General features: G+C 34.5%; 1 long non-coding RNA gene across 1 annotated transcript in view; it reads right to left on the reverse strand.

The window, feature by feature from the left end:
* Positions 1–14,231: 14,231 nt before the first annotated feature.
* The window catches only part of LOC135216392 (uncharacterized), a 99,545-nt gene continuing 97,009 nt past the window's right edge, over positions 14,232–16,767 (reverse strand). The window contains exon 3 of the long non-coding RNA XR_010314871.1: positions 14,232–15,650. This is a non-coding gene — a long non-coding RNA (uncharacterized LOC135216392). The remainder of the gene's footprint in view (positions 15,651–16,767) is intronic.

The raw sequence follows: 16,767 nt of genomic DNA on the forward strand, positions 1-16,767 counted from the left end.
ATGAGATTTTGTTTTTAGTCAATTTTTTCTCACAGGAATAAGCATATCCTAAAAATTTGGTTTTTTTAACGTAATTAACAGAATACTGTCACAACACTTCTCTAATCCGACACCCTCGTATAATGTCCCAAAGAAAAATATATTTGCCACAATCCCGTTTACTTCGGACAGCAAGTTTTCAACGAACCTTAAACAAATAATTGAACAAGAATTTGGATGCCTTAAGATTCAATTGATTCCAATCAATCCACTCAAGATTGGCGTATTCTATAACTACAAGGATAAACTGCAGGGGGGACCTTCATGGAGATCTAACATTATTTATAAATTCAAGTGCCCGGGATGTCCCGGTATTTATGTTGGATCTTGCCGGAGGTTGCTGCAGATGAGATATTGTAAGCCATATGGGATACAAGTTTTAGAAAACGGGCCAGAACTGGGAGTAAACCAGAATTTTCCAATATAAAAAAACCATGCTTCTATATGTAAAATCGAAGTTAATAAAAAGCATTTCTCCATTATTGGTGGTACAAGTCATAGTGATTACCTAACAACCCTTGAGTCCTTATACATTAACGGCTTGTTCCTTCTTTGAACTCTAAACGTTCCGCTTCTCCTCTTTATCTTGCATAACTGAAGTCGTAGGTTGGTGTGTATTCTTGGTCATTCGTTCTTCTCCTTCTCCTTTGAGTGGTTTGGTGAGAACTGGGTCTTTTTTTACTGTAATCCTTTTAAGTTATATTAATTTTTATAAGTAACTATTTTTTTTTAACTTTATTTTTAAAATATTTTTTGTAAATTTTAACAATTCTTATGTTATTTTTACAGACTGAAGATGCACATAGAACATGTGCGAAACGTATCATGTGAATAAACGTGGCCTATTTGATGTGTTTGTGGACCCTGCTGTATGCTTTTATATATATAGTTATATATGAATATATATATATATACATAAATACTATATATATTTATATATGTAAATGTATATATAAATAAGCATATTCACACTCGCACACGCAGATAGACACACACGCACGCACGCACACATGCACACCCAAACACGCACAATATATATATTATATATATATATATATATATATATATAATATATATATATATATATATATATATATATATATATATATAGAAAACAGTTATGAGTCGTTGTGCTTCAATATCACCCATGTGCAGATATGAAATATTTAATAATATTTCCTTTCTGAAAACAAACATTTTTTACTCTCTATATTTTGCAGTAGAGTTAAACTTTTAATCTACACCATTTGTATTATGGTCTATTATTTGGTTTTACCTTTTTATGTTTTCCCATATCATTGAAACTATATAATATACAATTTATTCGAGAGAAATGTTTGGATACATTTAAGTAAAAGTTGCAATTTTGAATTATGAATTACAATATGGCGTTAATTTTCTTCTCAGTACTACATGAAAAAATAGACATTAGGGACATTTCTGTCAGGATGAATGAATTCTCATACTGTTTGACTCATGTTTTATTAAGAATGTTACAATAGTTACTGAAGTCATTTATTTTCTATTATCATTCTCCACATTTTTTTTCAATGAAAATAATTACCAGTCTATAATTTAATGAATGAACACATAATGGAATTTACTTTAAGTAAAAAATATATAAAGAAATGAATATAGGTACTAATTAATTTATTGTTTCATTGTTATTTCGCGAGTAATACGAAATAAAAGGAACCAATATTCTGACAGGTCTTTTAAGACTATTTCCAAGTATAATTAATTTTTATTTTTTAGGATAAGACATCAGAAATGTTTAACCCAGGAAATGATACATACACACACACACACACACACACACACACACACACACACACACACACACATATATATATATATATATATATATATATATATATATATATATATATATATATATATATATATATATCATATATATATAAAGTCTATACTCTGTTTTATTAAAGTTTTCACAATCTGAGTTATATTTCTATTCGAGGAAAACTTATTATAAGCACACACACCACAAAGTGAATTTTATTTTCCTTCCCAAGTGAATCTGATGTAATTTGAAAGCACTGATATATTATTACCCAAGAGGATGAAATGGAAAAATTACTTCAGAAACGAGGCTAAGTCTTCATACCTCTGATTTTTTCTCAGAAAGTATTTGTAAACCAAAGGTAGTTCATGACTGTCTGTTTGATATTCATGGTTTTGTTACCTAAATACATCATCTCTTTTAATATTAGATCAAATCAGTCATATATACCCTTTGATGTTATTAAGTCTGATATGAAGAGAACTGTTTGTCTCATCCATGAACGGGAAAAATTCAACACTATAAAGGAAAAATCTCATCACCTTAACCTATATAAAGGAAACTTCATGACCTTATTATATAAAACGGTACATTTTATGCCCTCCTTTCCTGAAAAAGAATATCATTTCACATCATTCCAGGAAATGGATATCGCCTCTCCTCTCTGCACGCAAGAGAGTAACTTTATTTTGCACAAGAGCGCGAATATCAGCATCTTCTAAGTAAAACTCATCTCACCTTTCTAGTGTCCAGTGGTGTAAAGATTTTTTCTTATTCTTTTTTTAATACTCAGGAATTTGAGTTTCGATAAGTACTTCAGTGAATCTAAACTTATCTGTGAGTTTCCGCTTGTGATTCGTCGCAACAATTATACTGTATTTATCTGTAAACTTTCATAACACCAATATTCGAAAGCCAGCTAAACCTATTTTAATATTATCCTCTTTATCTTGGAGAATCAAAACAAGAAGGAAAAAATAAAACTGGAAGGAAACAAATAAAACTGAACAAAAAGGTTAACTTTTTTGTGTGTGTAAGAAAAACGATGAGAAGTTTGTAAGATAATTGTTAGAGCAGATTTTAATTTATTCGAGCCCTTAATGAACAAAGGTAGAATATTCTCTATTATTACGAGTATATTAAAGAAAATAATATAGGAATATACAAAACTGAAAGCGAATTATACGCTGTAAATTATTATAGTTAAAAATCAATGGAAGCAAAACTCAAAATATAAGGGAAGAAAAATTTTGTTTTAGCATTTCTATTTTTGGACAACTGTTTTCAATTCCAAGCCAGAAGAGAATACATCAGCCTTCACCCTCCAGCGGGACACACTTCAGGTGCTGTGAGATGTCTGGCTCTCTTGTATCCTATATTATTCCCCTTTCCTGAAAACTGGAATCCATTCCAGAGACCTGGAATTTTTTAATGTTCCAGGGAAACTGCACCGAAGATATATTATCTCTGACGATGAGTACGAAACACGGCATCCGCCAGCTTTTTTTCCCCTTTTTTTTTCTACTTCTAAATTTGATGCTCTGGGAAGATTATGTGGGTACTTTTTTCTGGTGTGAAGTGCATGTTACACGATCACACTGGGAAATCCCCTTGCTTCGCAATGCTGTATGATCTGGAATTGTCTGTTAAGATGACAGAATACGAAGGGAATGAAAACAGGTCTTTCAAAAACGAATAATTATCTTGAAGATTTCTTAAATGTAAGGGACAGAGAAAAGAAAGAAAACCTGATTTTAGAATGCTTTGTATAGGGAGAGGTGATTCAGATATGAAAAAGTAACAGGGCCTGCAACCGATTGAGTTAAAAGTTGGATTTTATGACATTTTGGTGATATTGTAATTTAATAGCAGACTGGGCTGTAAGAAATGTTTGATAGAAAGAAATTTTACAAAAGGTTTGGTGAAGGTAAATTTGCTCCATATGTAATTCCTTATGAAAGGGAAAATTTGGCAAATGTTATAATCATGACATGACTGAGTGTAACTGATAGAAGTATTCATAACCTTTAAGTTCTTTTTACTGTATTGATGTTTCTTGAAAGTTAACATTTATGCACTTAGGCTCTGACACTCATTTATTCATTTCTGAACTTTGGCAATGAAAACCATGCTAAGATCTCGTTATTGTATCAAGGTCGTCATTTCACTGATTGACTGATTTTCATAGTCTACCATCACACGAGAAAGGTCTTTGATACCGAGAAATATCTCTACTAGGTATGTATATATATATATATACTCAATATATATATATATATATATATATATATAATATATGAATAAACTCTAAGTAAAGGACGTTTTTGAACGTCGAAAGATCTCGCAGATACCCCGTTGTTTATTTTCCTTCATGGCATATACCTTTATTCATGGATTTATCACGATCCTACTTTCGTGATTCAGTCATACATATATATATATATATATATATATATATATATATATATATATATATATATATAATATATAACATACAAATATATATATATACATATATCTATATATATATATATCTATATATAGATATAAGTTAAGCGTGTATATATATATACACGCTTAACTTCAAAGATGCGAATGCAACAGCATTCGCGCAATAACTGAGAGTATAAATGCTCCTACTCATTTTAATAATAATACTGTATAAAAGCTACAAAAACCGAGAATGCCTATTATCTCAAACTGAAAAAAGGCATATACTCAGGAGAATGGGATTTAATGTGCATTTCACCGGTAGTTTCTCCTATTCACAAAATACGCTTTGGTAATTTTAGTTTTTAAAAAATGTCGAGTTTGAATTTTCCTTGTAGCGTTCACAAACTGTGTGCAGAATTAATGGCAATGGGAACCGTAGGGAAAGTGTAGGAAAGATAAAAATGATCTATATATATTATATATATATATATATATATATATATATATATATATATATATATACTACGGTCACCTTCTATCGCTATGTAATCGCAACAACCACAATTGACAGTTAACGTACTCAATTCTTCGTACTTATTTGGTTCGCTTCTCACTATAAAGTCTAATATTCGAATTTCAACGCCAGTAGCAAGATTCGTACCTACACTCAGAGCATCAAATAGAGGTCCTGTTACCACTATTAACACTTTCTGATGCCTCGAACTCGAGTTCGAACTATGTTACGGGCTACAGTATCTCATCATGTTCCTCCAATTGGATCTCAGTGACAAGAGTATTGAAAAGTTACGAGAATTCCATTGTGGTTATTACAAGAATAAAAAATATATATATCTATATATATATAATATATATATATATATATATATATATATATGTATATATATATATATATATATATATATATATATATAGAGAGAGAGAGAGAGAGAGAGAGAGAGAGAGAGAGAGAGAGAGAGAGAGAGAGATGATAATTATTTCGCTATTCTGTTTTGAAAGGTAGCAATGGACCAAGAGCGGCCAAAGGCATTTGGTAACACATTCTCTCTCCCTCTCTCTCTCCCTCCATCCATCTTTCTCTCTCTCTCTCGATATACCTCCCCTCCATTATCTAAGGTCACCAAATCAGAATTGTGAATTACAAAAAGTGTTAACTGAATAACTCAGATTCTAAGCAGAATGATTAAATAAAATATTAAACTCAGAAGCACAAATAACTCAGATAACTCTCAGTAATTAATCAAACACCAACATTAGTTTAGCCATAACACTAGGCACAGTCAACACAGTCAGTACACAATAGTAATTAAGTCAGTTCCCATTTCTCTAGAACAATTCCACTCTTCTCCAGAACAATTCCCCTATCCAGAATCGCCGGTTAGAAGACAGTAGAACACTCCGGTAAGCACAAGAGCATAATCAAAAGATCATATTAACAGAACATCTCTGAAATACATATTAAAATACAATCCAGCCACACTTTGGCCAAAATAAAGAAAAGGCTTACCCATTCAGCACAGAATGCACCACACTATATAAAAACACTTTGCAGAAGCCATCCTGGCTTTGCCTCCTCTCTGTAATAGTCTCCCCTTCATTGTAATACTACATTCCATTATTTACGGGGAAAAGGCTCGCACGTACGCACAAACTCACACAATGTTCACAATATTCACGCCCATGAACTGCTTGAATCCAGTTCTCAAAAGTCACCTCTATGACTCGCCCGTGCATAGCAACAGGACGAGGCACTGATTTGCTAAGACAGTAATCTTGATCACACCAACTCAAAAAGACATGTCAGCCTTCCTAAGCTCGTCACTCGAACACTCTATCTCTAGGGAAGTTAAATGATGAGTCTCTACATTCCAAGAAACGTCATAGCATATCACATCATATATTATTAATCATATTATCTCAGCAAAACCCGCTCGGCCACCTGCATTGCTAGCACCAGCCTAGCCACAGCTCACATAAAACAGCTCATATATATAAAACACATGGCCGGCTCATTAAATACTATGATAAAAAAAAACTGCACGTCTCTAGCAGTACAATGTCAATCACACATTATCTCCAACAACCTGCATATGAGCTATAATAACAATTGAAAATATCTCCTCATCTAGAACTTTCTTACACTCCCATGTATGTGATTGGTCTGCAGCTGTACAGACACATGAAACATGCTGTAGAAAGGCGAAACGCCTCCCCGTGGAAGACAACTGACGATTTCCGTAGTCCAAAAGCGCTGAAAAACCCCGTTGACTCGTAGAAACTCTCGCATGTGGTCAAACATCAGCAACATCTCTGCAATCGTTGCTGGTGTTGGAGAACGATGTTTATGGTGATGCAGTACGTCAGTCATGTCATCGGTCAATCAAAGAAAAATCTACCCCAGACATACTGCTGTCAATTAATGATCTCAGATATCCCCCCCAAAAAATATTAACTGAACGTCTTCCCATTAACCCTATTAATATGACTACTGAACTAATTTCTAACTACAACTCGTGAAGGAACTCCACAAGATCGCTAAATCACAAATCACTATCATAACCCCACAAAGAAAAATGCTAAATTCTCCAACTTAATTCTCCAATAATATAAAACAAAAACTTGCCAAATTCACACATTAGCACACACTCCACCCAGAACTTACAGAAACTCCATGGACCTCTGTCATCACATTTCAAACTCAGAAATTCTCACAAGAAAAAAATGTTCTCTCAAGCTCTGATATTTCAGCAACCCACAAAATCAGTAAGAACTCTTTACTGTCTAACAGCAAAACCCTTTACTGCTTATATAATTAATCTCCATGAAATATAATGTCAAACAAACATTTTATTTAATTCACGTACCCCGATAAATCATATCTCCTGTCCAAAAATAGAAATGCTATTTAAAGCTTAACCCCAGTTACGACATATCTTGTAGGAAAAGAAAAAAAAAGAAAAAATAATAATAACAACAATAATAATAAGTGAACTTTCCCCATCACAAAGCACATAATACATCGTATACATAACCCAACTTTATCCCCATTACAAGGCACATATGTATCGTTACGGAATTTGCTATCGCAACAATTTCATCGATCAGAAACGACCGGAAACAACCCCCCTACGAAGTACATCTCCGTAGAATGCCAAAATCAGCATCTCTCAGAATAGTGCTAAACTCTGAGTAATCAACACTGAAGGAAAAGTCACCAAACGGACTCACCACGGCATTATCAGCAAAAATCCACCTGTGAACACGTCAGGTGCTCGAACTGCAGTATAAGCACATTCCACAAAATTATCTCCAGGAAATCACCAAGGTGCTCAAAAAAAATTGTCATAAAGACATAACTCCCACATGATACTGCCCAATTATAAAAAACAAATTATCACCTATCCGGGATATAAACTACGGTAATCACAATTCCACAATTATATGCCACCAAAAATAACCCACTGGTGAATATAAAAAATGCAACATCTCCATAGGGACTCATAAAACTGCAACGCAGTAATACCACTTGCCTCCAATTAGTCACAAAACCAAGAACCACAGTATCCCCTCTCTTTTAGCTCATAAAACCCCAGAAATTCAGCTCCAAAAATCATAACCACAAAAAAAAAGATCACCACCAAAAATGAGTGCCATCCACATATTACCATGTTAATAATAATACCACCCAGGCAATATAAATAATTCCCTCCATTACACCAATAACCCCATATGGAATAAAATCAAGTCTCCAAAAAAAATTATATCTCCAAGCAGAGTAATCAAAAAATGAAACTCCATCCCCGAAAAATGCACTCAAAGCATCTAGCTGATACACTCGAAAACATTGCCCCATATCTCCTCTCACAAGGGTTTCTATTTGCAACAAAAAAAATGGCTGCAAAAATAATTGAACTAAACATAGCTCTCACCACCATAGGCCTAAACTGTGGAATATCTCCAACAAAAAATAAAAAATATCAAATGGCCAAAATATTATATCTCCAATTTTCCAGTAAAATGACCCCGAAAAGCCTCTAAGGAGCTCAATGTTACACCCAAAAACTATAAACTCTCTGTTTAACATAACTGCTGAGAAAGGGCAAAAACTTGGCAAAAAAAATTGCCCAGGAAATTCTAGAAAAAAATCCTCAGTGTGCCATAACTCATAACAAAACTCCAAATCCGAAGTGTCTAAGCAAAGACTTCCCCATATTCACTACGGCACCGGCCACCAGAAACTCAATCAAGTTTCCTATCTCTGGCAAAGTTGCAACAAACACAATTGTGCAAGAGGCCAACAATTTCTGGAACACATGTATACAGAAAAAAAATGTGGTGCCATTATGTAGAACATGCAAAAATGCAAATATTCTCCCTATATCTCTCTGCAGCATCAAACGGCTGAAATTATAAACACATTCCTGAACAATGACTCCAAGTCACGAATTGAGATATTCAAAAATCTACACAAACTTTTCGGAGAGAAAAAATAAATTCAAATTCGCCCATGATAAAAAAAACTTACGTCAGGGGTGGCTAACGTCCAAAAAAGGGAAAAGAAAAATCAATGGCACTATTAACTGTTCCCTTGACACCTGTAACATCTGTGACTCACGTAGACTTCAAGCAACTGTCTGCTAAATCCATAAAAAAAAGGAAGACTAAATCTTTGGTTAGTACCTCCCATATTCACAAACATCACCACCCTTAATAATCATTACAAGCACTCATGTTAGTATAAAAATAACACCAATATCAGTATCAGAATCACCAACCATCAGTACTCGCTAGTATCACCAAAATTCACGAGAAATTGTTATCACTACCCATAAATCATTGACACATTCCCCAAAATTATCACCATGAACTCCAGTAGAATCCACGTAAATATCTCCAGTAATGATAATAATCCTCCATAGTAATTCTCCATAATAATTCTCCATAAAATATCTCCATAAAATATCTCCATATCACCAGAAAGGGCATTAATATTGCTATTTCCCCCATAATTCCAATATCACCAGTATAGTAGGCTTTAATATTGCCATTCCTCAGTATTCATCACCATTGCCACACCCCCATAACCCCAATACCACCACCATTTAGCACCAGGTACAACACCAATCATCACCATTTGACATCACCAGTCATCACCATTTTAAAATAGTCTCCATATCCCAAACAAATCACCATTATAAGATAATCTCTGTATCTCCAGTTATAATTATGCCCTCTAACATTGCCTCCAATCGCGAGGAAAACTAGCATCGTATTCATTAGCATTTCATTACAAAACAGAAAGAAAAAAAAATCTTTCTAAAAGAAACTCTGGGGGTATCTCACATCATCTCCCAGTGGCTATCAGCTGATTTCATGGCTTTGAACTTTCCTATTCAAGGCCAAACTGACCCCCATTACCCCGACACAAAAGAAAAAAAAAAGTTCACCCCCCCCCCGTTGGCACAACCCCATGGAAGGATCCCAGCCTCGCTCATCAAAATATAAGCTGAGTGCGTATACATGAGCGACCGCTGTCTCCGAGGGCCAAAAAAATGCAATCCAAGCATCCCCAAGAACTGAACAGCATGTATGTATGAAACAATTCATATGCATACGTATCAAAACCAAGACGAATGCGTCTCCTTTAACATGTGCCAGGAAAAAAAAACACATCACGTTCCACTCCTATGGGGAAAAAAATGGTCTAACTCCAAAAAATTATTAATAAACAAAGGCAAAAAATAATAATATCACACTCACATCTTCAAATGAGAGAACACCCGACCACCTGATTCGTGCGCGCTTCCACATAAACACGCGAATACACATATTATTGTGTGTGTAGGAACAACTCGATAGTCGAGCGAGAAAACACTTGGCAACACGCACTCACAAAGCCCAACTGAGTAACTCATTCCTTGCAATGTCTCGCGACGGATGAAAAATGCTGACCCTAATCGAAGTTTCCCTCTCAGTACCAGATCAACAGCTCAATAATTCTTATCCTCTGTCACTTACTAACTGAAATCTTACACATTCCCTCAACCAGACTCTCTGAAAACAACCTTTTACAGCTGCCACCACTATAACGAGATGATAATTATCTCGTTATTCTATTTTGACAGGTAGCGATGGACCTAGAGCGGCCAAAGGCAATTGGTAACAAATTCTCTCTCTCTCTCTCTCTCTCTCTCTCTCGATACCCAATAGCTCTCTCTCTCTCTCTCTCCATCCATCTTTCTCTCTCTCTCTCTCGATATACCTCCCCTCCATTATCTAAGGTCATCAAATCAGAGTCGTGAATTACAAAAACATGCATTTATTTAAAAGCAAAGTGTTAGCAGAATAACTCAGATTCTTAACAGAATGATTAAATGAAATGTTAAACTCAGAAGCACAAATAACTCAGATAACCTCGGTAATTAATCAAACACCAACATTAATTTAGCCATAACACTAGGCACAGTCAACACAGTCAGTACACAATAGTAATTAAGTCAGTTCCCATTTCTCTAGAACAATTCCACTCTTCTCCAGAACAATTCCCCTATCCAGAATCGCCGGTTAGAAGACAGGAGAACACTCCGGTAAGCACAAGAGCATAATCAAAAGATCATATAAACAGAACATCTCTGAAATGCATATCAAAATACAATCCAGCCACACTTTGGCCAAAATAAAGAAAAGGCTTACCCATTCAGCACAGAATGCACCACACTATATAAAAACACTTTGCAGAAGCCATCCTGGCTCTGCCTCCTCTCTGTAATATTCTCCCCTTCATTGTAATACTACATTCCATTATGTAGGGGGAAAAGGCTCACACATAAGCACAAACTCACACAATGTTCATAATATTCACGCCCATGAACTGCTTGAATCCAGTTCTCAAAGTCACCTCTATGACCCGCCCATGCATAGCGACAGGATGAGGCACTGATTTGCTAAGACAGTAATCTTGATCACACCACCTCAAAAAGACATGTCAGCATTCCTAAGCTCGTCACTCGAACACTCTATCTCTAGGGAAGCTAAATGATGAGTCTCTACATTCCAAGAAACGTCATAGCATATCACATCATATATTATTAATCATATTATCTCAGCAAACAAAATCCCTCTTTTATATAACATATATATATATATATATATATGTATATATATATATATACATATATATATATTTATGATATTATATATATATATATATATATGTTATATATATATATATATATATATATATATATAATATGTATATATATACATATATATATGATATATATAATATATATATATATAGATATTATATATACATATATATATATATATATATATATATATATATATATATAAATATATCTATATATATATATATACACATATATATATACCCACATATCATATAATATATATATATATATATATGTATATATATATATATATATAAATATATACATACATATATATGTATATATATTAGACATATATATGCATTTAATGTTAAATATGCACGGGTTCGCATATTTAACATTAAAAATTCCCCTTCTTCGGTTAAGCATAATATGAAAATATATTAATTCCGAGGTAGAGCGAATTAGATATTAAAGGACATTGTAGCCGATATATGTATATGAATCACGGAAATGTGATATGACCTTATAGATTGGCTACATGCTGTCAAAAGCACTACAAACACTACCGGAGTCGAGGTGGGTTGATGTTGTCTCCAAACCAACTAATTACCTGCGCGCGAAAGGTATATGAGGGTGAGAGCGACATGAACTTTTAGCCTCTCGCGGTGGTGTAGTAGGTAAAAGCTTCACTGACGTTCCTGGGTTTGAAAGGATGCACGGGTTCGCGCCCTGGTCCAGGCAACGTCTATTATCGTGAAAAATTCCCCTTCGGTTAAACATATATGAAAATATATTAATTCCGAGGTAGAGCGAATTAGCTATTAAAGGACATTGTAGCTCGATATATGTATATGATCACGGAATGTGATATGACTTATAGATTGGCTACGTGCGTGCAAAAGCACTACAAACACTACCGGAGTCGAGGTGGGTTGATGTGTCTCCAAACCAACTAATTACCTGCGCGCGAAAGGATATGAGGGTGAGAGGCGACATGAACTTTTAGCCTCTCGCGGTGGTGTAGTAGGTAAAGCTTCACTGACGTTCCTGGGTTTGAAAGGATGCACGGGTTCGCGCCCTGGTCCAGGCAAGTCTATTATCGTGAAAAATTCCCCTTCGGATAAGCATATATGAAAATATATTAATTCCGAGGTAGAGCGAATTAGATATTAAAGGACATTGTAGCTCGATATATGTATATGAATCACGGAAATGTGATAGACTTATATATATATATAGAATATATATATATATATATATATATATATATATATATATATATATATATATATGCACCACGCGTGTGTGTGTATGTGGTGTGTTTTTGGTATTGTACTTTTCATTTTGGTATCGCAAACGAAAAAGATAAGGTTGCATTTGCAGGAAGAAATGTTGATTCTAGCGATATTTATATCTCTGGTCAGAATTACAACCGTTCTCCATTGATGAATATTTAACCTGACATTTATTGCAGAAAGTGCTAAAACCTTCAATCCCACATGTATGCAATCAACGCAGCTACATTAACATATCTCGATTTTATGAATATGTCGCTTGATAGTCCTTTCATGCTATGAATAAGCTCCATCACTGAGACACTGCATTTACACGTTAATGAAGTTATTCCCGGTTAAATACACTTCCATTCATATTATCGAGAAACCCTTTTTCAATCTAAAAAGGATTTTAGAAATAGTTTCACACACGGTTTGATTTCATTTCACGTAAGTTACAATAATGCAGAAATATCAATATTAAAGCTTAAAATTTTAGCAAGATGATTATGAACATTACATATCTCCTAGTCTAATTAACATTATTTTTCAATTATTATATTTCAGGATAAGGATCTTTATCGTGTGCGTGTGTGTCTTTACATCATCTCATCCAGTATCCAGGCGGGAGATGCCCTAAGTAAATCGATGAGGTACATTATTTCGAACAAGACATGGCATTTTGGAACCAAGGGAAAATGGCAACTGTATATTTTGACAGTGTTAACAATGAATAACTACTTGTATGCATGTTTATATTGAAGCTATTTGAGTGAGAAAAAACTAATCAGGGTAAAACAACCGGAAACCTTAAGATGTTTCTCACTAGACTATCAGTGATTTGCCTTTCTTTCCGTATGGTTATTTATGTGACTAACAGCACCGTAACAGTACAAGATAAAATGCATATACTGAGAGAGGCAGTCAGAGAGGGTTTGCAAAACCAATCTTAAATTGTATTTTAACCCGGGCACTGCCGGATTCTAGCAAATTGGTTACAGAATGCAGGAAAATTATTATAACGATGTTCCCTCAAAATAAAGTTGAATGATCTCAACAACTTGCTTCAAAGCAACTTCGAGGTATAATCTGTAACTGTAGTGTCTCCATATATAACAAGTAAAGAATGTGCAGAAGTTTCTTTCTGTACAGCGTTTATTGATGCTGTATGAAACCCTAAGCCATGGCTCATGAAACTTTCAGCTGATGCCCAAGAAACTTTCAGCCACGGTCAAGTGGTGGCCTGTGTTTTTGGCACATATTGTGGTGCCAGACGTACGCTCATGGTTCACTTTGACCTTAAATAAAATAGAAACTACTGAGATAGAGGGCTGCAATTTATTATGTTTGATGATTGGAAGGTGGATGATCAGCATTCCAATTTGCAGCTCTCTAGCCTCAGTAATTTTTAAGTTCTGATAGCAAACAGAAAAAGTGCGGACTTACAGACAAATAACCACCCCAATAGTTTTCTTTTACAGAAAACTATAAATCTGGCTTTGCAAAATCAGATTTTCTTATGAGAGTGCGATGTCTATTGCAGTCCTTAGAGCTGATTTAAGGTCATGACCTTCGTTCAACGAACGCTTGGGTTAAAAGTTCAGTTAGGGAAATTTTATGTTATTATCTCAACAGATACGATGATGCTAGAAGCTGTTGTAGTGTGGTAAAAGTGTAATGTTCTTTTCATCCTCTTCGTGCTACGTCTAAACATTTGGGATTCTATTAGTACACTAAGAGACAGGGACTGGTGAGAGTAGCGCCATGTTGAGCTAAGTTGAACACACTTATAATAATCGTAAGTTGAATAATGATTTTTGTAATATTTCTTAGCCTTTGTTAAACGGTCAAAGGTACGCACTAAAATTAGTATTTCATTGCGCTGCATGCATTATTTTTGTTTTTCAGAATAGTTAGAATGTTAAATTACTTCCGTACGATACCATTCACAAACTGAATGCCATAAATGAAAATGCACGCCTCGACATTTGCTGAGTCCTGGTTCGATCAAAGAGGCTTTTACCGAAAGTGAGTAAATGCAAAAATAATGCATGATAAAAGATGGCTTCTCTCACTGAGGCGCGACGGGGAGAGAGAGAGAAAGAGAGAGCCTTCGGCAGTCCACCAATTTGGAGGCACACTTTAGCCATCGATGCTCTGAATGGACATTTTCTCACCCACGAACTCTGATGCATAAACATCAGTTATCATAGTCATTTTCCGTATATATTTGCGGTAGTACTTGATTTAAGTACGTAATAGGGATTTTCAAACAGAAACATATTCGTCACACCAGACTCCTAGTTATTTTATTTTATTTTCTTTTTATAAATTCCAATCTTTTTTTCTCTCATCTTATTTAGTCAGTGACATAACCCCAAGCCTAACATTATCCATTTCACTGCCTCATTTTTGTTACAAAACTATTTGTTGAAATAAAGATAAATCAGTACCACACGAATAAATCATATTTGAAAATTATTCACTCCTCTTTCCGGGTTTTGAAATGTTTAAATATTTGTCACATATTAAAATACGTATGATAGTCGAGAGCATTTCTGGATTGCGACTCCAAACTGCATATGATACGTCCATTGAGTAGAACACTTTGCTTTCCAAATATTCGTAAATAAACCTAAATATAATTATATATGTAGATATATATCCATACATACATGTGTGTGTGCACGCGCGCCTGTGTATGTGTGTATGAATTTTTGTACACATGTATGAGTATAAGAATAAGGCAGGCAACTGAACACTATCGCGATATTGTACGTTGTATCTTATAGCCTAGACGTCTAGACGTTCGTAATGCTTTGACGGCGGCGAGGTTACGTATGGAAGAGTTCGCTCTCTTTGATCCCAAAAAATTTGGAAAACGTGAGTCTTTACCGAATTTCCTTCCAATCTGCAACTTCATTATCACAAGACTGGAGATTTCAGGTCCATCTGAAGGGAGGAGAAAAAGAGGGAATCTGGTTAGTGCTGGCGAGCATAGTAATGGAGAGGGGATATTAAGGAGCACCAAAACCTCTTTGATTTTGTTCTTTTAATTTACATAAAACAAATTTTCGTTCTTCCGTGAAATATGTATGGAGTCGAAATTCAGTACAGGTCACACTGTATGCTACAGTTTTGCTAAGTATTCAGTTTCGGTTAAATGAATTAGTGCTACTGATAAAATCCATCAAGCAGGAAGAATATGTTGCCCCCTGTCTCTTCCAGAATTCTACAAGCAGGACGTGAGCAGGACCCATTTTGAAGCAAACTACAAACAATGGAATGGAAGATATAAAAAATACTCGGTTGTACAAACAACAACTGAACCTAGCAAGTTATATAACCATTCTAATCTCTAGTACATCTGTTTAGGAATAACTCACATACTTGGATAAGACAAGACGAAGAAATAGACTAACACCGGAGGACTAATAATTTTCAGTTTCTCTTTTAAATCTCCTTCGAATATCTTGCCCAGAATTAGGCCAAGAGTGTATAGATATGAGCTTCAATTAATGTTATCCATTTACTAGTTCTATTAAAGCATATGTAACGATGTTTCTCAGCATTCTACTTTCACTTCTTGCAATAACTGAACAATGAAATTAATGGGTTCTATGTGATTTTTCCCTTATTCTTTTGACCAATTCTAAATGAATGTTTATGTTAATTTCATCTGAAATTTAATGAGTCATCAATCCATTCATGGAATATTTAAACCATCTTGCCCCTCTGGTGACGACAGTTTTTTCTACATTATTTTATGAAAAGATTACATTTACATGAAACATTTTCAGCAGCACTGATTTGAATAAATCAAAGCAAAAAAAAAAAAAAAAAAAAAAAAAAAAAAAAAAAAAAACTAGAGAGTTCTAGGACAATTGTTTTCCTGTCACTTTATCTACAAAATGCTTTTACAACTTCATTGTAGAAAATCTCCAAACTATAATCTATATAACATAAGTCCCTATCTAACAGATGTTCTGTAGTTTATTGTCCACGTATCCAGGACTGAGAAACATAATGCTCGAAGGAACAATATAGAGAATACAGATTTTCATACTCA

This window comes from Macrobrachium nipponense, chromosome 6 (genome assembly GCF_015104395.2).
Source record: "Macrobrachium nipponense isolate FS-2020 chromosome 6, ASM1510439v2, whole genome shotgun sequence".
NCBI lineage: Eukaryota > Metazoa > Arthropoda > Malacostraca > Decapoda > Palaemonidae > Macrobrachium > Macrobrachium nipponense.